Below are 23,714 nucleotides of genomic sequence, written 5' to 3'. Positions count from 1 at the left end.
TTTGAACCAATTTCGTTTTAAATTTGGTAAATAGAAAGTAATGAGATGACCATTATCGCGAAAACGAGATTTTAGCTTATATTGTTACATGTTTACTAAATATGAAGGTTGAACATGTCCCTCGATGTCCCTTGATGCGAAACATGATATGTGAACCTATTTGGTTTGAAATTTGGTAAAATGAAAGTATTGAAATGACCCTTGTCGCGAAAATGAAATGCTAGCCTATGTGGTTAGAAGTTTGATAAACAGTGAACTTGTCCCTCGATGTCCCTTGATGTGAAACATGATATGTGAACCTATTTGGTTTGAAATTCGGTAAAATGAAAGTATTGAAATGACCCTTGTCGCGAAAATGAAATGTTAGCCTATGTGGTTAGAAGTTTGATAAACAGTGAACTTGTCCCGCGATGTCCCTTGATGCGTAACATGATATGTGAACCTATTTGGTTTTATATTCGGAAAAATGAAAGTATTGGAATGACTTTGTCGCAAAAATGAGATTTTAGCTTATATGGTTAGAAGTTTGATAAAGGTTGAACTTGTCCCTCGATCTCCCTTGATACGAAACATGATATGTGAACCTATTTGGTTTTGTATTCGGCAAAATGAAATTATTTGAATGACCATTGTCCCAAAAATAAGATTTTAGCATATATGGTTAAAAGTTTGATAAATATTAATGTTGAATTTGTCCCTCGATGTCCTTTATTGCGTAACATAATATTTGAACCAATTTCGTTTTAAATTTCGTAAATAGAAAGTAATGAGATGACCCTTATCGCGAAAATGAAATTTTAGCTTATATTGTTACATGTTTGTTAAATATGAAGGTTGAACATGTCCCTCGATGTCCCTTGATGCAAAACATGATATGTGAACCTATTTGGTTTGAAATTCGGTAAAATGAAAGTATTGAAATGACCCTTGTCGCGAAAATGAAATGTTAGCCTATGTGGTTAGAAGTTTGATAAACAGTAAACTTGTCCCGCGATGTCCCTTGATGCGTAACATGATATGTGAACCTATTTGGTTTTATATTCGGAAAAATGAAAGTATTGGAATGACTTTGTCGCAAAAATGAGATTTTAGCTTATATGGTTAGAAGTTTGATAAAGGTTGAACTTGTCCCTCGATCTCCCTTGATACGAAACATGATATGTGCACCTATTTGGTTTTGTATTCGGCAAAATGAAATTATTTGAATGACCATTGTCCCAAAAATAAGATTTTAGCATATATGGTTAAAAGTTTGATAAATATTAATGTTGAATTTGTCCCTCGATGTCCTTTATTGCGTAACATAATATTTGAACCAATTTCGTTTTAAATTTGGTAAATAGAAAGTAATGAGATGACCTTTATCGCGAAAACGAGATTTTAGCTTATATTGTTACATGTTTGTTAAATATGAAGGTTGAACATGTCCCTCGATGTCCCTTGATGCGAAACATGATTTGTGAACCTATTTAGTTTGAAATTTGGTAAAATGAAAGTATTGAAATGACCCTTGTCGCGAAAATGAAATGTTAGCCTATGTGGTTAGAAGTTTGATAAACAGTGAACTTGTCCCTCGATGTCCCTTGATGCGAAACATGATATGTGAACCTATTTGGTTAAAATGAAAGTATTGAAATGACCCTTGTCGTGAAAATGAAATGTTAGCCTATGTGGTTAGAGTTTGATAAACAGTGAACTTATCCCTCGATGTCCCTTGATGCGAAACATGATATGTGAACCTATTTGGTTTTATATTCGGAAAAATGAAAGTATTGGAATGACTTTGTCGCAAAAATGAGATTTTAGCTTATATGGTTAGAAGTTTGATAAAGGTTGAACTTGTCCCTCGATCTCCCTTGATACAAAACATGATATGTGAACCTATTTGGTTTTGTATTCGGCAAAACGAAATTATTTGAATGACCATTGTCCCAAAAATGAGATTTTAGCCTATATGGTTAAAAGTTTGATAAATACTAATGTTGAATTTGTCCCTCGATGTCCTTTATTGCGTAACATAATATTTGAACCCATTTCGTTTTAAATTTGGTAAATAGAAAGTAATGAGATGACCTTTATCGCGAAAACTAGATTTTAGCTTATATTGTTACATGTTTGTTGAATATGAAGGTTGAACATGTCCCTCAATGTCCCTTGATGCGAAACATGATATGTGAACCTATTTGGTTTGAAATTTGGTAAAATGAAAGTATTGAAATGACCCTTGTCGCGAAAATGAAATGTTAGCCTATGTGGTTAGAAGTTTGATAAACAGTGAACTTGTCCCTCGATGTCCCTTGATGCGAAACATGATATGTGAACCTATTTTGTTTGAAATTCGGTAAAATGAAAGTATTGAAATGACCCTTGTCGCGAAAATGAAATGTTAGCCTATGTGGTTAGAAGTTTGATAAACAGTGAACTTGTCCCTCGATGTCCCTTGATGCGAAAAATGATATGTGAACCTATTTGGTTTGAAATTCGATAAAATGAAAGTATTGAAATGACCCTTGTCGCAAAAATGAAATGTTAGCCTATGTGGTTAGAGTTTGATAAACAGTGAACTTAACCCTCGATGTCCCTTGATGCGAAACATGATATGTGAACCTATTTAGTTTTATATTCGGAAAAATGAAAGTATTGGAATGACTTTGTCGCGAAAATGTGATTTTAGCCTGTATGGTTAGAAGTTTGATAAAGGTTGAACTTGTCCCTCGATCTCCCTTGATACAAAACATGATATGTGAACCTATTTGGTTTTGTATTCGGAAAAATGAAAGTATTGGAATGACTTTGTCGCAAAAATCAGATTTTAGCTTATATGGTTAGAAGTTTGATAAAGGTTGAACTTGTCCCTCGATCTCCCTTGATACGAAACATGATATGTGAACCTATTTGGTTTTGTATTCAGAAAAATGAAAGTATTGAAATGACTTTTTCGCAAAAATGAGATTTTAGCCTATATGGCTAGAAGTTTGATAAAGGTTGAACTTGTCCCTCGATGTCCCTCGATTCGAAACATGATATGTGAACCTATTTGGTTTGAAATTCGGTAAAATGAAAGTATTGAAATGACCCTTGTCGCGAAAATGAAATGTTAGCCTATGTGGTTAGAAGTTTGATAAACAGTGAACTTGTCCCTCGATGTCCCATGATGCAAAAAATGATATGTGAACCTATTTGGTTTTATATTCGGTAATTATTTGAATGACCATTGTCCGAAAAATGAGATTTTAGCCAATATGGTTAAAAGATTGATAAATATTAATGTTGAATTTGTCCCTCGATGTCCTTTATTGCGTAACATAATATTTGAACCAATTTCGTTTTAAATTTGGTAAATAGAAAGTAATGAGATGACCCTTATCGCGAAAACGAGATTTTAGCTTATATTGTTACATGTTTGTTAAATATGAAGGTTGAACATGTCCCTCGATGTCCCTTGATGCAAAACATGATATGTGAACCTATTTGGTTTGAAATTTGGTAAAATGAAAGTATTGAAATGACCCTTGTCGCGAAAATGAAATGCTAGCCTATGTGGTTAGAAGTTTGATAAACAGTGAACTTGTCCCTCGATGTCCCTTGATGCGAAACATGATATGTGAACCTATTTGGTTTGAAATTCGGTAAAATGAAAGTATTGAAATGACCCTTGTCGCTAAAATGAAATGTTAGCCTATGTGGTTAGAAGTTTGATAAACAGTGAACTTGTCCCGCGATGTCCCTTGATGCGTAACATGATATGTGAACCTATTTGGTTTTATATTCGGAAAAATGAAAGTATTGGAATGACTTTGTCGCAAAAATGAGATTTTAGCTTATATGGTTAGAAGTTTGATAAAGGTTGAACTTGTCCCTCGATCTCCCTTGATACGAAACATGATATGTGAACCTATTTGGTTTTGTATTCGGCAAAATGAAATTATTTGAATGACCATTGTCCCAAAAATAAGATTTTAGCATATATGGTTAAAAGTTTGATAAATATTAATGTTGAATTTGTCCCTCGATGTCCTTTATTGCGTAACATAATATTTGAACCAATTTCGTTTTAAATTTGGTAAATAGAAAGTAATGAGATGACCCTTATCGCGAAAACGAAATTTTAGCTTATATTGTTACATGTTTGTTAAATATGAAGGTTGAACATGTCCCTCGATGTCCCTTGATGCAAAACATGATATGTGAACCTATTTGGTTTGAAATTTGGTAAAATGAAAGTATTGAAATGACCCTTGTCGCGAAAATGAAATGTTAGCCTATGTGGTTAGAAGTTTGATAAACAGTGAACTTGTCCCTCGATGTCCCTTGATGCAAAACATGATATGTGAACCTATTTGGTTAAAATGAAAGTATTGAAATGACCCTTGTCGTGAAAATGAAATGTTAGCCTATGTGGTTAGAGTTTGATAAACAGTGAACTTATCCCTCGATGTCCCTTGATGCGAAACATGATATGTGAACCTATTTGGTTTTATATTCGGAAAAATGAAAGTATTGGAATGACTTTGTCGCAAAAATGAGATTTTAGCTTATATGGTTAGAAGTTTGATAAAGGTTGAACTTGTCCCTCGATCTCCCTTGATACAAAACATGATATGTGAACCTATTTGGTTTTGTATTCGGCAAAACGAAATTATTTGAATGACCATTGTCCCAAAAATGAGATTTTAGCCTATATGGTTAAAAGTTTGATAAATACTAATGTTGAATTTGTCCCTCGATGTCCTTTATTGCGTAACATAATATTTGAACCCATTTCGTTTTAAATTTGGTAAATAGAAAGTAATGAGATGACCTTTATCGCGAAAACTAGATTTTAGCTTATATTGTTACATGTTTGTTGAATATGAAGGTTGAACATGTCCCTCAATGTCCCTTGATGCGAAACATGATATGTGAACCTATTTGGTTTGAAATTTGGTAAAATGAAAGTATTGAAATGACCCTTGTCGCGAAAATGAAATGTTAGCCTATGTGGTTAGAAATTTGATAAACAGTGAACTTGTCCCTCGATGTCCCTTGATGCGAAACATGATATGTGAACCTATTTGGTTTGAAATTCGATAAAATGAAAGTATTGAAATGACCCTTGTCGCAAAAATGAAATGTTAGCCTATGTTGTTAGAGTTTGATAAACAGTAAACTTATCCCTCGATGTCCCTTGATGCGAAACATGATATGTGAACCTATTTAGTTTTATATTCGGAAAAATGAAAGTATTGGAATGACTTTGTCGCGAAAATGAGATTTTAGCCTGTATGGTTAGAAGTTTGATAAAGGTTGAACTTGTCCCTCGATCTCCCTTGATACAAAACATGATATGTGAACCTATTTGGTTTTGTATTCGGAAAAATGAAAGTATTGGAATGACTTTGTCGCAAAAATCAGATTTTAGCTTATATGGTTAGAAGTTTGATAAAGGTTGAACTTGTCCCTCGATCTCCCTTGATACGAAACATGATATGTGAACCTATTTGGTTTTGTATTCAGAAAAATGAAAGTATTGGAATGACTTTGTTGCAAAAATGAGATTTTAGCCTATATGGCTAGAAGTTTGATAAAGGTTGAACTTGTCCCTCGATGTCCCTCGATGCGAAACATGATATGTGAACCTATTTGGTTTGAAATTCGGTAAAATGAAAGTATTGAAATGACACTTGTCGCGAAAATGAAATGTTAGCCTATGTGGTTAGAGTTTGATAAACAGTGAACTTATCCCTCGATGTCCCTTGATGCGAAACATGATATGTGAACCTATTTGGTTTTATATTCGGAAAAATGAAAGTATTGGAATGACTTTGTCGCAAAAATGAGATTTTAGCTTATATGGTTAGAAGTTTGATAAAGGTTGAACTTGTCCCTCGATCTCCCTTGATACAAAACATGATATGTGAACCTATTTGGTTTTGTATTCGGCAAAACGAAATTATTTGAATGACCATTGTCCCAAAAATGAGATTTTAGCCTATATGGTTAAAAGTTTGATAAATACTAATGTTGAATTTGTCCCTCGAAGTCCTTTATTGCGTAACATAATATTTGAACCCATTTCGTTTTAAATTTGGTAAATAGAAAGTAATGAGATGACCTTTATCGCGAAAACTAGATTTTAGCTTATATTGTTACATGTTTGTTAAATATGAAGGTTGAACATGTCCCTCAATGTCCCTTGATGCGAAACATGATATGTGAACCTATTTGGTTTGAAATTTGGTAAAATGAAAGTATTGAAATGACCCTTGTCGCGAAAATGAAATGTTAGCCTATGTGGTTAGAAGTTTGATAAACAGTGAACTTGTCCCTCGATGTCCCTTGATGCGAAACATGATATGTGAACCTATTTGGTTTGAAATTCGGTAAAATGAAAGTATTGAAATGACCCTTGTCGCGAAAATGAAATGTTAGCCTATGTGGTTAGAAGTTTGATAAACAGTGAACTTGTCCCTCGATGTCCCTTGATGCGAAACATGATATGTGAACCTATTTGGTTTGAAATTCGATAAAATGAAAGTATTGAAATGACCCTTGTCGCAAAAATGAAATGTTAGCCTATGTGGTTAGAGTTTGATAAACAGTGAACTTAACCCTCGATGTCCCTTGATGCGAAACATGATATGTGAACCTATTTAGTTTTATATTCGGAAAAATGAAAGTATTGGAATGACTTTGTCGCGAAAATGAGATTTTAGCCTGTATGGTTAGAAGTTTGATAAAGGTTGAACTTGTCCCTCGATCTCCCTTGATACAAAACATGATATGTGAACCTATTTGGTTTTGTATTCGGAAAAATGAAAGTATTGGAATGACTTTGTCGCAAAAATCAGATTTTAGCTTATATGGTTAGAAGTTTGATAAAGGTTGAACTTGTCCCTCGATCTCCCTTGATACGAAACATGATATGTGAACCTATTTGGTTTTGTATTCAGAAAAATGAAAGTATTGGAATGACTTTTTCGCAAAAATGAGATTTTAGCCTATATGGCTAGAAGTTTGATAAAGGTTGAACTTGTCCCTCGATGTCCCTCGATGCGAAACATGATATGTGAACCTATTTGGTTTGAAATTCGGTAAAATGAAAGTATTGAAATGACCCTTGTCGCGAAAATGAAATGTTAGCCTATGTGGTTAGAAGTTTGATAAACAGTGAACTTGTCCCTCGATGTCCCATGATGCAAAAAATGATATGTGAACCTATTTGGTTTTATATTCGGTAATTATTTGAATGACCATTGTCCGAAAAATGAGATTTTAGCCAATATGGTTAAAAGTTTGATAAATATTAATGTTGAATTTGTCCCTCGATGTCCTTTATTGCGTAACATAATATTTGAACCAATTTCGTTTTAAATTTGGTAAATAGAAAGTAATGAGATGACCATTATCGCGAAAACGAGATTTTAGCTTATATTGTTACATGTTTACTAAATATGAAAGTTGAACATGTCCCTCGATGTCCCTTGATGCGAAACATGATATGTGAACCTATTTGGTTTGAAATTTGGTAAAATGAAAGTATTGAAATGACCCTTGTCGCGAAAATGAAATGCTAGCCTATGTGGTTAGAAGTTTGATAAACAGTGAACTTGTCCCTCGATGTCCCTTGATGCGAAACATGATATGTGAACCTATTTGGTTTGAAATTCGGTAAAATGAAAGTATTGAAATGACCCTTGTCGCGAAAATGAAATGTTAGCCTATGTGGTTAGAAGTTTGATAAACAGTGAACTTGTCCCGCGATGTCCCTTGATGCGTAACATGATATGTGAACCTATTTGGTTTTATATTCGGAAAAATGAAAGTATTGGAATGACTTTGTCGCAAAAATGAGATTTTAGCTTATATGGTTAGAAGTTTGATAAAGGTTGAACTTGTCCCTCGATCTCCCTTGATACGAAACATGATATGTGAACCTATTTGGTTTTGTATTCGGCAAAATGAAATTATTTGAATGACCATTGTCCCAAAAATAAGATTTTAGCATATATGGTTAAAAGTTTGATAAATATTAATGTTGAATTTGTCCCTCGATGTCCTTTATTGCGTAACATAATATTTGAACCAATTTCGTTTTAAATTTCGTAAATAGAAAGTAATGAGATGACCCTTATCGCGAAAACGAAATTTTAGCTTATATTGTTACATGTTTGTTAAATATGAAGGTTGAACATGTCCCTCGATGTCCCTTGATGCAAAACATGATATGTGAACCTATTTGGCTTGAAATTCGGTAAAATGAAAGTATTGAAATGACCCTTGTCGCGAAAATGAAATGTTAGCCTATGTGGTTAGAAGTTTGATAAACAGTAAACTTGTCCCGCGATGTCCCTTGATGCGTAACATGATATGTGAACCTATTTGGTTTTATATTCGGAAAAATGAAAGTATTGGAATGACTTTGTCGCAAAAATGAGATTTTAGCTTATATGGTTAGAAGTTTGATAAAGGTTGAACTTGTCCCTCGATCTCCCTTGATACGAAACATGATATGTGAACCTATTTGGTTTTGTATTCGGCAAAATGAAATTATTTGAATGACCATTGTCCCAAAAATAAGATTTTAGCATATATGGTTAAAAGTTTGATAAATATTAATGTTGAATTTGTCCCTCGATGTCCTTTATTGCGTAACATAATATTTGAACCAATTTCGTTTTAAATTTGGTAAATAGAAAGTAATGAGATGACCTTTATCGCGAAAACGAGATTTTAGCTTATATTGTTACATGTTTGTTAAATATGAAGGTTGAACATGTCCCTCGATGTCCCTTGATGCGAAACATGATTTGTGAACCTATTTAGTTTGAAAGTTGGTAAAATGAAAGTATTGAAATGACCCTTGTCGCGAAAATGAAATGTTAGCCTATGTGGTTAGAAGTTTGATAAACAGTGAACTTGTCCCTCGATGTCCCTTGATGCGAAACATGATATGTGAACCTATTTGGTTAAAATGAAAGTATTGAAATGACCCTTGTCGTGAAAATGAAATGTTAGCCTATGTGGTTAGAGTTTGATAAACAGTGAACTTATCCCTCGATGTCCCTTGATGCGAAACATGATATGTGAACCTATTTGGTTTTATATTCGGAAAAATGAAAGTATTGGAATGACTTTGTCGCAAAAATGAGATTTTAGCTTATATGGTTAGAAGTTTGATAAAGGTTGAACTTGTCCCTCGATCTCCCTTGATACAAAACATGATATGTGAACCTATTTGGTTTTGTATTCGGCAAAACGAAATTATTTGAATGACCATTGTCCCAAAAATGAGATTTTAGCCTATATGGTTAAAAGTTTGATAAGTTGAATTTGTCCCTCGATGTCCTTTATTGCGTAACATAATATTTGAACCCATTTCGTTTTAAATTTGGTAAATAGAAAGTAATGAGATGACCTTTATCGCGAAAACTAGATTTTAGCTTATATTGTTACATGTTTGTTGAATATGAAGGTTGAACATGTCCCTCAATGTCCCTTGATGCGAAACATGATATGTGAACCTATTTGGTTTGAAATTTGGTAAAATGAAAGTATTGAAATGACCCTTGTCGCGAAAATGAAATGTTAGCCTATGTGGTTAGAAGTTTGATAAACAGTGAACTTGTCCCTCGATGTCCCTTGATGCGAAACATGATATGTGAACCTATTTGGTTTGAAATTCGGTAAAATGAAAGTATTGAAATGACCCTTGTCGCGAAAATGAAATGTTAGCCTATGTGGTTAGAAGTTTGATAAACAGTGAACTTGTCCCTCGATGTCCCTTGATGCGAAACATGATATGTGAACCTATTTGGTTTGAAATTCGATAAAATGAAAGTATTGAAATGACCCTTGTCGCAAAAATGAAATGTTAGCCTATGTGGTTAGAGTTTGATAAACAGTGAACTTAACCCTCGATGTCCCTTGATGCGAAACATGATATGTGAACCTATTTAGTTTTATATTCGGAAAAATGAAAGTATTGGAATGACTTTGTCGCGAAAATGAGATTTTAGCCTGTATGGTTAGAAGTTTGATAAAGGTTGAACTTGTCCCTCGATCTCCCTTGATACAAAACATGATATGTGAACCTATTTGGTTTTGTATTCGGAAAAATGAAAGTATTGGAATGACTTTGTCGCAAAAATCAGATTTTAGCTTATATGGTTAGAAGTTTGATAAAGGTTGAACTTGTCCCTCGATCTCCCTTGATACGAAACATGATATGTGAACCTATTTGGTTTGAAATTTGGTAAAATGAAAGTATTGAAATGACCCTTGTCACGAAAATGAAATGCTAGCCTATGTGGTTAGAAGTTTGATAAACAGTGAACTTGTCCCTCGATGTCCCTTGATGCGAAACATGATATGTGAACCTATTTGGTTTGAAATTCGGTAAAATGAAAGTATTGAAATGACCCTTGTCGCGAAAATGAAATGTTAGCCTATGTGGTTAGAAGTTTGATAAACAGTGAACTTGTCCCTCGATGTCCCATGATGCAAAAAATGATATGTGAACCTATTTGGTTTTATATTCGGTAATTATTTGAATGACCATTGTCCGAAAAATGAGATTTTAGCCAATATGGTTAAAAGATTGATAAATATTAATGTTGAATTTGTCCCTCGATGTCCTTTATTGCGTAACATAATATTTGAACCAATTTCGTTTTAAATTTGGTAAATAGAAAGTAATGAGATGACCCTTATCGCGAAAACGAGATTTTAGCTTATATTGTTACATGTTTACTAAATATGAAGGTTGAACATGTCCCTCGATGTCCCTTGATGCGAAACATGATATGTGAACCTATTTGGTTTGAAATTTGGTAAAATGAAAGTATTGAAATGACCCTTGTCGCGAAAATGAAATGCTAGCCTATGTGGTTAGAAGTTTGATAAACAGTGAACTTGTCCCTCGATGTCCCTTGATGCGAAACATGATATGTGAACCTATTTGGTTTGAAATTCGGTAAAATGAAAGTATTGAAATGACCCTTGTCGCTAAAATGAAATGTTAGCCTATGTGGTTAGAAGTTTGATAAACAGTGAACTTGTCCCGCGATGTCCCTTGATGCGTAACATGATATGTGAACCTATTTGGTTTTATATTCGGAAAAATGAAAGTATTGGAATGACTTTGTCGCAAAAATGAGATTTTAGCTTATATGGTTAGAAGTTTGATAAAGGTTGAACTTGTCCCTCGATCTCCCTTGATACGAAACATGATATGTGAACCTATTTGGTTTTGTATTCGGCAAAATGAAATTATTTGAATGACCATTGTCCCAAAAATAAGATTTTAGCATATATGGTTAAAAGTTTGATAAATATTAATGTTGAATTTGTCCCTCGATGTCCTTTATTGCGTAACATAATATTTGAACCAATTTCGTTTTAAATTTGGTAAATAGAAAGTAATGAGATGACCCTTATCGCGAAAACGAAATTTTAGCTTATATTGTTACATGTTTGTTAAATATGAAGGTTGAACATGTCCCTCGATGTCCCTTGATGCAAAACATGATATGTGAACCTATTTGGTTTGAAATTCGGTAAAATGAAAGTATTGAAATGACCCTTGTCGCGAAAATGAAATGTTAGCCTATGTGGTTAGAAGTTTGATAAACAGTAAACTTGTCCCGCGATGTCCCTTGATGCGTAACATGATATGTGAACCTATTTGGTTTTATATTCGGAAAAATGAAAGTATTGGAATGACTTTGTCGCAAAAATGAGATTTTAGCTTATATGGTTAGAAGTTTGATAAAGGTTGAACTTGTCCCTCGATCTCCCTTGATACGAAACATGATATGTGAACCTATTTGGTTTTGTATTCGGCAAAATGAAATTATTTGAATGACCATTGTCCCAAAAATAAGATTTTAGCATATATGGTTAAAAGTTTGATAAATATTAATGTTGAATTTGTCCCTCGATGTCCTTTATTGCGTAACATAATATTTGAACCAATTTCGTTTTAAATTTGGTAAATAGAAAGTAATGAGATGACCGTTATCGCGAAAACGAGATTTTAGCTTATATTGTTACATGTTTGTTAAATATGAAGGCTGAACATGTCCCTCGATGTCCCTTGATGCGAAACATGATTTGTGAACCTATTTAGTTTGAAATTTGGTAAAATGAAAGTATTGAAATGACCCTTGTCGCGAAAATGAAATGTTAGCCTATGTGGTTAGAAGTTTGATAAACAGTGAACTTGTCCCTCGATGTCCCTTGATGCGAAACATGATATGTGAACCTATTTGGTTTGAAATTCGGTAAAATGAAAGTATTGAAATGACCCTTGTCGCGAAAATGAAATGTTAGCCTATGTGGTTAGAAGTTTGATAAACAGTGAACTTGTCCCTCGATGTCCCTTGATGCGAAACATGATATGTGAACCTATTTGGTTTTGTATTCGGCAAAATGAAAGTATTGGAATGACTTTGTCGCAAAAATGAGATTTTAGCTTATATGGTTAGAAGTTTGATAAAGGTTGAACTTGTCCCTTGATCTCCCTTGATACGAAACATGATATGTGAACCTATTTGGTTTTGTATTCGGCAAAATGAAATTATTTGAATGACCATTGTCCCAAAAATGAGATTTTAGCCTATATGGTTAAAAGTTTGATAAATACTAATGTTGAAATTGTCCCTCGATGTCCTTTATTGCGTAACATAACATTTGAACCAATTTCGTTTTAAATTTGGTAAATAGAAAGTAATGAGATGACCTTTATCGCGAAAACGAGATTTTAGCTTATATTGTTACATGTTTGTTAAATATGAAGGTTGAACATGTCCCTCGATGTCCCATGATGCGAAACATGATATGTGAACCTATTTGGTTTGAAATTTGGTAAAATGAAAGTATTGAAATGACCCTTGTCGCGAAAATGAAATGTTAGCCTATGTGGTTAGAAGTTTGATAAACAGTGAACTTGTCCCGCGATGTCCCTTGATGCGAAACATGATATGTGAACCTATTTGGTTTGAAATTCGATAAAATGAAAGTATTGAAATGACCCTTGTCGCAAAAATGAAATTTTAGCCTATGTGGTTCGAAGTTTGATAAACAGTGAACTTATCCCTCGATGTCCCTTGATGCGAAACATGATATGTGAACCTATTTAGTTTTATATTCGGAAAAATGAAAGTATTGGAATGACTTTGTCGCGAAAATGAGATTTTAGCCTGTATGGTTAGAAGTTTGATAAAGGTTGAACTTGTCCCTCGATCTCCCTTGATACAAAACATGATATGTGAACCTATTTGGTTTTGTATTCGGAAAAATGAAAGTATTGGAATGACTTTGTCGCAAAAATCAGATTTTAGCTTATATGGTTAGAAGTTTGATAAAGGTTGAACTTGTCCCTCGATCTCCCTTGATACGAAACATGATATGTGAACCTATTTGGTTTTGTATTCAGAAAAATGAAAGTATTGGAATGACTTTGTCGCAAAAATGAGATTTTAGCCTATATGGCTAGAAGTTTGATAAAGGTTGAACTTGTCCCTCGATGTCCCTCGATGCGAAACATGATATGTGAACCTATTTGGTTTGAAATTCGGTAAAATGAAAGTATTGAAATGACCCTAGTCGCGAAAATGAAATGTTAGCCTATGTGGTTAGAAGTTTGATAAACAGTGAACTTGTCCCTCGATGTCCCATGATGCAAAAAATGATATGTGAACCTATTTGGTTTTATATTCGGTAATTATTTGAATGACCATTGTCCGAAAAATGAGATTTTAGCCAATATGGTTAAAAGTTTGATAAATATTAATGTTGAATTTGTCCCTCGATGTCCTTTATTGCGTAACATAATATTTGAACCAATTTCGTTTTAAATTTGGTAAATAGAAAGTAATGAGATGACCCTTATCGCGAAAACGAGATTTTAGCTTATATTGTTACATGTTTACTAAATATGAAGGTTGAACATGTCCCTCGATGTCCCTTGATGCGAAACATGATATGTGAACCTATTTGGTTTGAAATTTGGTAAAATGAAAGTATTGAAATGACCCTTGTCGCGAAAATGAAATGTTAGCCTATGTGGTTAGAAGTTTGATAAACTGTGAACTTGTCCCGCGATGTCCCTTGATGCGTAACATGTTATGTGAACCTATTTGGTTTTATATTCGGAAAAATGAAAGTATTGGAATGACTTTGTCGCAAAAATGAGATTTTAGCTTATATGGTTAGAAGTTTGATAAAGGTTGAACTTGTCCCTCGATCTCCCTTGATACGAAACATGATATGTGAACCTATTTGGTTTTGTATTCGGCAAAATGAAATTATTTGAATGACCATTGTCCCAAAAATAAGATTTTAGCATATATGGTTAAAAGTTTGATAAATATTAATGTTGAATTTGTCCCTCGATGTCCTTTATTGCGTAACATAATATTTGAACCAATTTCGTTTTAAATTTGGTAAATAGAAAGTAATGAGATGACCTTTATCGCGAAAACGAGATTTTAGCTTATATTGTTACATGTTTGTTAAATATGAAGGTTGAACATGTCCCTCGATGTCCCTTGATGCGAAACATGATTTGTGAACCTATTTAGTTTGAAATTTGGTAAAATGAAAGTATTGAAATGACCCTTGTCGCGAAAATGAAATGTTAGCCTATGTTGTTAGAAGTTTGATAAACAGTGAACTTGTCCCTCGATGTCCCTTGATGCGAAACATGATATGTGAACCTATTTGGTTAAAATGAAAGTATTGAAATGACCCTTGTCGTGAAAATGAAATGTTAGCCTATGTGGTTAGAGTTTGATAAACAGTGAACTTATCCCTCGATGTCCCTTGATGCGAAACATGATATGTGAACCTATTTGGTTTTATATTCGGAAAAATGAAAGTATTGGAATGACTTTGTCGCAAAAATGAGATTTTAGCTTATATGGTTAGAAATTTGATAAAGGTTGAACTTGTCCCTCGATGTCCCTCGATGCGAAACATGATATGTGAACCTATTTGGTTTGAAATTCGGTAAAATGAAAGTATTGAAATGACCCTTGTCGCGAAAATGAAATGTTAGCCTATGTGGTTAGAAGTTTGATAAACAGTGAACTTGTCCCTCGATGTCCCATGATGCAAAAAATGATATGTGAACCTATTTGGTTTTATATTCGGTAATTATTTGAATGACCATTGTCCGAAAAATGAGATTTTTGCCAATATGGTTAAAAGTTTGATAAATATTAATGTTGAATTTGTCCCTCGATGTCCTTTATTGCGTAACATAATATTTGAACGAATTTCGTTTTAAATTTGGTAAATAGAAAGTAATGAGATGACCCTTATCGCGAAAACGAGATTTTAGCTTATATTGTTACATGTTTGTTAAATATGAAGGTTGAACATGTCCCTCGATGTCCCTTGATTGGAAACATGATATGTGAACCTATTTGGTTTGAAATTTGGTAAAATGAAAGTATTGAAATGACCCTTGTCGCGAAAATGAAATGCTAGCCTATGTGGTTAGAAGTTTGATAAACAGTGAACTTGTCCCTCGATGTCCCTTGATGCGAAACATGATATGTGAACCTATTTGGTTTGAAATTCGGTAAAACGAAAGTATTGAAATGACCCTTGTCGCGAAAATGAAATGTTAGCCTATGTGGTTAGAAGTTTGATAAACAGTGAACTTGTCCCTCGATGTCCCTTGATGCGAAACATGATATGTGAACCTATTTGGTTTTGTATTCGGCAAAATGAAATTATTTGAATGACCATTGTCCTAAAAATGTGATTTTAGCCAATATGGTTAAAAGTTTGATAAATATTAATGTTGAATTTGTCCCTCGATGTCCTTTATTGCGTATCATAATATTTGAACCAATTTCGTTTTAAATTTGGTAAATAGAAAGTAATGAGATGAACCTTATCGCGAAAACGAAATTTTAGCTTATATTGTTATATGTTTGTTAAATATGAAGGTTGAACATGTCCCTCGATGTCCCTTGATGCGAAACATGATATGTGAGCCTATTTGGTTTGAAATTCGGTAAAATGAAAGTATTGAAATGACCCTTGTCGCGAAAATGAAATGTTAGCCTATGTGGTTAGAAGTTTGATAAACAGTGAACTTGTCCCGCGATGTCCCTTGATGCGTAACATGATATGTGAACCTATTTGGTTTTATATTCGGAAAAATGAAAGTATTGGAATGACTTTGTCGCAAAAATGAGATTTTAGCTTATATGGTTAGAAGTTTGATAAAGGTTGAACTTGTCCCTCGATCTCCCTTGATACGAAACATGATATGTGAACCTATTTGGTTTTGTATTCGGCAAAATGAAATTATTTGAATGACCATTGTCCCAAAAATAAGATTTTAGCATATATGGTTAAAAGTTTGATAAATATTAATGTTGAATTTGTCCCTCGATGTCCTTTATTGCGTAACATAATATTTGAACCAATTTCGTTTTAAATTTGGTAAATAGAAAGTAATGAGATGACCTTTATCGCGAAAACGAGATTTTAGCTTATATTGTTACATGTTTGTTAAATATGAAGGTTGAACATGTCCCTCGATGTCCCTTGATGCGAAACATGATTTGTGAACCTATTTAGTTTGAAATTTGGTAAAATGAAAGTATTGAAATGACCCTTGTCGCGAAAATGAAATGTTAGCCTATGTGGTTAGAAGTTTGATAAACAGTGAACTTGTCCCTCGATGTCCCTTGATGCGAAACATGATATGTGAACCTATTTGGTTAAAAGGAAAGTATTGAAATGACCCTTGTCGCGAAAATGAAATGTTAGCCTATGTGGTTAGAGTTTGATAAACAGTGAACTTATCCCTCGATGTCCCTTGATGCGAAACATGATATGTGAACCTATTTGGTTTTATATTCGGAAAAATGAAAGTATTGGAATGACTTTGTCGCAAAAATGAGATTTTAGCTTATATGGTTAGAAGTTTGATAAAGGTTGAACTTGTCCCTCGATCTCCCTTGATACAAAAGATGATATGTGTACCTATTTGGTTTTGTATTCGGCAAAACGAAATTATTTGAATGACCATTGTCCCAAAAATTGAGATTTTAGCCTATATGGTTAAAAGTTTGATAAATACTAATGTTGAATTTGTCCCTCGATGTCCTTTATTGCGTAACATAATATTTGAACCCATTTCGTTTTAAATTTGGTAAATAGAAAGTAATGAGATGACCTTTATCGCGAAAACTAGATTTTAGCTTATATTGTTACATGTTTGTTAAATATGAAGGTTGAACATGTCCCTCAATGTCCCTTGATGCGAAACATGATATGTGAACCTATTTGGTTTGAAATTTGGTAAAATGAAAGTATTGAAATGACCCTTGTCGCGAAAATGAAATGTTAGCCTATGTGGTTAGAAGTTTGATAAACAGTGAACTTGTCCCTCGATGTCCCTTGATGCGAAACATGATATGTGAACCTATTTGGTTTGAAATTCGGTAAAATGAAGGTATTGAAATGACCCTTGTCGCGAAAATGAAATGTTAGCCTATGTGGTTAGAAGTTTGATAAACAGTGAACTTGTCCCTCGATGTCCCTTGATGCGAAACATGATATGTGAACCTATTTGGTTTTGTATTCGGCAAAATGAAAGTATTGGAATGACTTTGTCGCAAAAATGAGATTTTAGCTTATATGGTTAGAAGTTTGATAAAGGTTGAACTTGTCCCTTGATCTCCCTTGATACGAAACATGATATGTGAACCTATTTGGTTTTGTATTCGGCAAAATGAAATTATTTGAATGACCATTGTCCCAAAAATGAGATTTTAGCCTATATGGTTAAAAGTTTGATAAATACTAATGTTGAAATTGTCCCTCGATGTCCTTTATTGCGTAACATAACATTTGAACCAATTTCGTTTTAAATTTGGTAAATAGAAAGTAATGAGATGACCTTTATCGCGAAAACGAGATTTTAGCTTATATTGTTACATGTTTGTTAAATATGAAGGTTGAACATGTCCCTCGATGTCCCATGATGCGAAACATGATATGTGAACCTATTTGGTTTGAAATTTGGTAAAATGAAAGTATTGAAATGACCCTTGTCGCGAAAATGAAATGTTAGCCTATGTGGTTAGAAGTTTGATAAACAATGAACTTGTCCCTCGATGTCCCTTGATGCGAAACATGATATGTGAACCTATTTGGTTTTGTATTCGGCAAAATGAAAGTATTGGAATGACTTTGTCGCAAAAATGAGATTTTAGCCAATATGGTTAGAAGTTTGATAAATATTAATGTTGAATTTGTCCCTCGATGTCCTTTATTGCGTATCATAATATTTGAACCAATTTCGTTTTAAATTTGGTAAATAGAAAGTAATGAGATGAACCTTATCGCGAAAACGAAATTTTAGCTTATATTGTTATATGTTTGTTAAATATGAAGGTTGAACATGTCCCTCGATGTCCCTTGATGCGAAACATGATATGTGAGCCTATTTGGTTTGAAATTCGGTAAAATGAAAGTATTGAAATGACCCTTGTCGCGAAAATGAAATGTTAGCCTATGTGGTTAGAAGTTTGATAAACAGTGAACTTGTCCCGCGATGTCCCTTGATGCGTAACATGATATGTGAACCTATTTGGTTTTATATTCGGAAAAATGAAAGTATTGGAATGACTTTGTCGCAAAAATGAGATTTTAGCTTATATGGTTAGAAGTTTGATAAAGGTTGAACTTGTCCCTCGATCTCCCTTGATACGAAACATGATATGTGAACCTATTTGGTTTTGTATTCGGCAAAATGAAATTATTTGAATGACCATTGTCCCAAAAATAAGATTTTAGCATATATGGTTAAAAGTTTGATAAATATTAATGTTGAATTTGTCCCTCGATGTCCTTTATTGCGTAACATAATATTTGAACCAATTTCGTTTTAAATTTGGTAAATAGAAAGTAATGAGATGACCTTTATCGCGAAAACGAGATTTTAGCTTATATTGTTACATGTTTGTTAAATATGAAGGTTGAACATGTCCCTCAATGTCCCTTGATGCGAAACATGATATGTGAACCTATTTGGTTTGAAATTTGGTAAAATGAAAGTATTGAAATGACCCTTGTCGCGAAAATGAAATGTTAGCCTATGTGGTTAGAAGTTTGATAAACAGTGAACTTGTCCCTCGATGTCCCTTGATGCGAAACATGATATGTGAACCTATTTGGTTTGAAATTCGGTAAAATGAAGGTATTGAAATGACCCTTGTCGCGAAAATGAAATGTTAGCCTATGTGGTTAGAAGTTTGATAAACAGTGAACTTGTCCCGCGATGTCCCTTGATGCGTAACATGATATGTGAACCTATTTGGTTTTATATTCGGAAAAATGAAAGTATTGGAATGACTTTGTCGCAAAAATGAGATTTTAGCTTATATGGTTAGAAGTTTGATAAAGGTTGAACTTGTCCCTCGATCTCCCTTGATACGAAACATGATATGTGAACCTATTTGGTTTTGTATTCGGCAAAATGAAATTATTTGAATGACCATTGTCCCAAAAATAAGATTTTAGCATATATGGTTAAAAGTTTGATAAATATTAATGTTGAATTTGTCCCTCGATGTCCTTTATTGCGTAACATAATATTTGAACCAATTTCGTTTTAAATTTGGTAAATAGAAAGTAATGAGATGACCTTTATCGCGAAAACGAGATTTTAGCTTATATTGTTACATGTTTGTTAAATATGAAGGTTGAACATGTCCCTCGATGTCCCTTGATGCGAAACATGATTTGTGAACCTATTTAGTTTGAAATTTGGTAAAATGAAAGTATTGAAATGACCCTTGTCGCGAAAATGAAATGTTAGCCTATGTGGTTAGAAGTTTGATAAACAGTGAACTTGTCCCTCGATGTCCCTTGATGCGAAACATGATATGTGAACCTATTTGGTTAAAAGGAAAGTATTGAAATGACCCTTGTCGCGAAAATGAAATGTTAGCCTATGTGGTTAGAGTTTGATAAACAGTGAACTTATCCCTCGATGTCCCTTGATGCGAAACATGATATGTGAACCTATTTGGTTTTATATTCGGAAAAATGAAAGTATTGGAATGACTTTGTCGCAAAAATGAGATTTTAGCTTATATGGTTAGAAGTTTGATAAAGGTTGAACTTGTCCCTCGATCTCCCTTGATACAAAAGATGATATGTGTACCTATTTGGTTTTGTATTCGGCAAAACGAAATTATTTGAATGACCATTGTCCCAAAAATTGAGATTTTAGCCTATATGGTTAAAAGTTTGATAAATACTAATGTTGAATTTGTCCCTCGATGTCCTTTATTGCGTAACATAATATTTGAACCCATTTCGTTTTAAATTTGGTAAATAGAAAGTAATGAGATGACCTTTATCGCGAAAACTAGATTTTAGCTTATATTGTTACATGTTTGTTAAATATGAAGGTTGAACATGTCCCTCAATGTCCCTTGATGCGAAACATGATATGTGAACCTATTTGGTTTGAAATTTGGTAAAATGAAAGTATTGAAATGACCCTTGTCGCGAAAATGAAATGTTAGCCTATGTGGTTAGAAGTTTGATAAACAGTGAACTTGTCCCTCGATGTCCCTTGATGCGAAACATGATATGTGAACCTATTTGGTTTGAAATTCGGTAAAATGAAGGTATTGAAATGACCCTTGTCGCGAAAATGAAATGTTAGCCTATGTGGTTAGAAGTTTGATAAACAGTGAACTTGTCCCTCGATGTCCCTTGATGCGAAACATGATATGTGAACCTATTTGGTTTTGTATTCGGCAAAATGAAAGTATTGGAATGACTTTGTCGCAAAAATGAGATTTTAGCTTATATGGTTAGAAGTTTGATAAAGGTTGAACTTGTCCCTTGATCTCCCTTGATACGAAACATGATATGTGAACCTATTTGGTTTTGTATTCGGCAAAATGAAATTATTTGAATGACCATTGTCCCAAAAATGAGATTTTAGCCTATATGGTTAAAAGTTTGATAAATACTAATGTTGAAATTGTCCCTCGATGTCCTTTATTGCGTAACATAACATTTGAACCAATTTCGTTTTAAATTTGGTAAATAGAAAGTAATGAGATGACCTTTATCGCGAAAACGAGATTTTAGCTTATATTGTTACATGTTTGTTAAATATGAAGGTTGAACATGTCCCTCGATGTCCCATGATGCGAAACATGATATGTGAACCTATTTGGTTTGAAATTTGGTAAAATGAAAGTATTGAAATGACCCTTGTCGCGAAAATGAAATGTTAGCCTATGTGGTTAGAAGTTTGATAAACAGTGAACTTGTCCCTCGATGTCCCTTGATGCGAAACATGATATGTGAACCTATTTGGTTTTGTATTCGGCAAAATGAAAGTATTGGAATGACTTTGTCGCAAAAATGAGATTTTAGCCAATATGGTTAGAAGTTTGATAAATATTAATGTTGAATTTGTCCCTCGATGTCCTTTATTGCGTATCATAATATTTGAACCAATTTCGTTTTAAATTTGGTAAATAGAAAGTAATGAGATGAACCTTATCGCGAAAACGAAATTTTAGCTTATATTGTTATATGTTTGTTAAATATGAAGGTTGAACATGTCCCTCGATGTCCCTTGATGCGAAACATGATATGTGAGCCTATTTGGTTTGAAATTCGGTAAAATGAAAGTATTGAAATGACCCTTGTCGCGAAAATGAAATGTTAGCCTATGTGGTTAGAAGTTTGATAAACAGTGAACTTGTCCCGCGATGTCCCTTGATGCGTAACATGATATGTGAACCTATTTGGTTTTATATTCGGAAAAATGAAAGTATTGGAATGACTTTGTCGCAAAAATGAGATTTTAGCTTATATGGTTAGAAGTTTGATAAAGGTTGAACTTGTCCCTCGATCTCCCTTGATACGAAACATGATATGTGAACCTATTTGGTTTTGTATTCGGCAAAATGAAATTATTTGAATGACCATTGTCCCAAAAATAAGATTTTAGCATATATGGTTAAAAGTTTGATAAATATTAATGTTGAATTTGTCCCTCGATGTCCTTTATTGCGTAACATAATATTTGAACCAATTTCGTTTTAAATTTGGTAAATAGAAAGTAATGAGATGACCTTTATCGCGAAAACGAGATTTTAGCTTATATTGTTACATGTTTGTTAAATATGAAGGTTGAACATGTCCCTCAATGTCCCTTGATGCGAAACATGATATGTGAACCTATTTGGTTTGAAATTTGGTAAAATGAAAGTATTGAAATGACCCTTGTCGCGAAAATGAAATGTTAGCCTATGTGGTTAGAAGTTTGATAAACAGTGAACTTGTCCCTCGATGTCCCTTGATGCGAAACATGATATGTGAACCTATTTGGTTTGAAATTCGGTAAAATGAAGGTATTGAAATGACCCTTGTCGCGAAAATGAAATGTTAGCCTATGTGGTTAGAAGTTTGATAAACAGTGAACTTGTCCCTCGATGTCCCTTGATGCGAAACATGATATGTGAACCTATTTGGTTTTGTATTCGGCAAAATGAAAGTATTGGAATGACTTTGTCGCAAAAATGAGATTTTAGCTTATATGGTTAGAAGTTTGATAAAGGTTGAACTTGTCCCTTGATCTCCCTTGATACGAAACATGATATGTGAACCTATTTGGTTTTGTATTCGGCAAAATGAAATTATTTGAATGACCATTGTCCCAAAAATGAGATTTTAGCCTATATGGTTAAAAGTTTGATAAATACTAATGTCGAAATTGTCCCTCGATGTCCTTTATTGCGTAACATAACATTTGAACCAATTTCGTTTTAAATTTGGTAAATAGAAAGTAATGAGATGACCTTTATCGCGAAAACGAGATTTTAGCTTATATTGTTACATGTTTGTTAAATATGAAGGTTGAACATGTCCCTCGATGTCCCATGATGCGAAACATGATATGTGAACCTATTTGGTTTGAAATTTGGTAAAATGAAAGTATTGAAATGACCCTTGTCGCGAAAATGAAATGTTAGCCTATGTGGTTAGAAGTTTGATAAACAGTGAACTTGTCACTCGATGTCCCTTGATGCGAAACATGATATGTGAACCTATTTGGTTAAAAGGAAAGTATTGAAATGACCCTTGTCGCGAAAATGAAATGTTAGCCTATGTGGTTAGAGTTTGATAAACAGTGAACTTATCCCTCGATGTCCCTTGATGCGAAACATGATATGTGAACCTATTTGGTTTTATATTCGGAAAAATGAAAGTATTGGAATGACTTTGTCGCAAAAATGAGATTTTAGCTTATATGGTTAGAAGTTTGATAAAGGTTGAACTTGTCCCTCGATCTCCCTTGATACAAAAGATGATATGTGTACCTATTTGGTTTTGTATTCGGCAAAACGAAATTATTTGAATGACCATTGTCCCAAAAATTGAGATTTTAGCCTATATGGTTAAAAGTTTGATAAATACTAATGTTGAATTTGTCCCTCGATGTCCTTTATTGCGTAACATAATATTTGAACCCATTTCGTTTTAAATTTGGTAAATAGAAAGTAATGAGATGACCTTTATCGCGAAAACTAGATTTTAGCTTATATTGTTACATGTTTGTTAAATATGAAGGTTGAACATGTCCCTCAATGTCCCTTGATGCGAAACATGATATGTGAACCTATTTTTTTTGAAATTTGGTAAAATGAAAGTATTGAAATGACCCT

The sequence above is a fragment of the Medicago sativa genome, chromosome 2 (genome assembly GCF_051527215.1).
Source record: "Medicago sativa cultivar Bolivia chromosome 2, Bolivia_mono, whole genome shotgun sequence".
Taxonomy (NCBI): domain Eukaryota; kingdom Viridiplantae; phylum Streptophyta; class Magnoliopsida; order Fabales; family Fabaceae; genus Medicago; species Medicago sativa.
The sequence above is the reverse complement of the archived record's forward strand: the minus strand, read 5'-3'. Positions refer to the sequence as shown.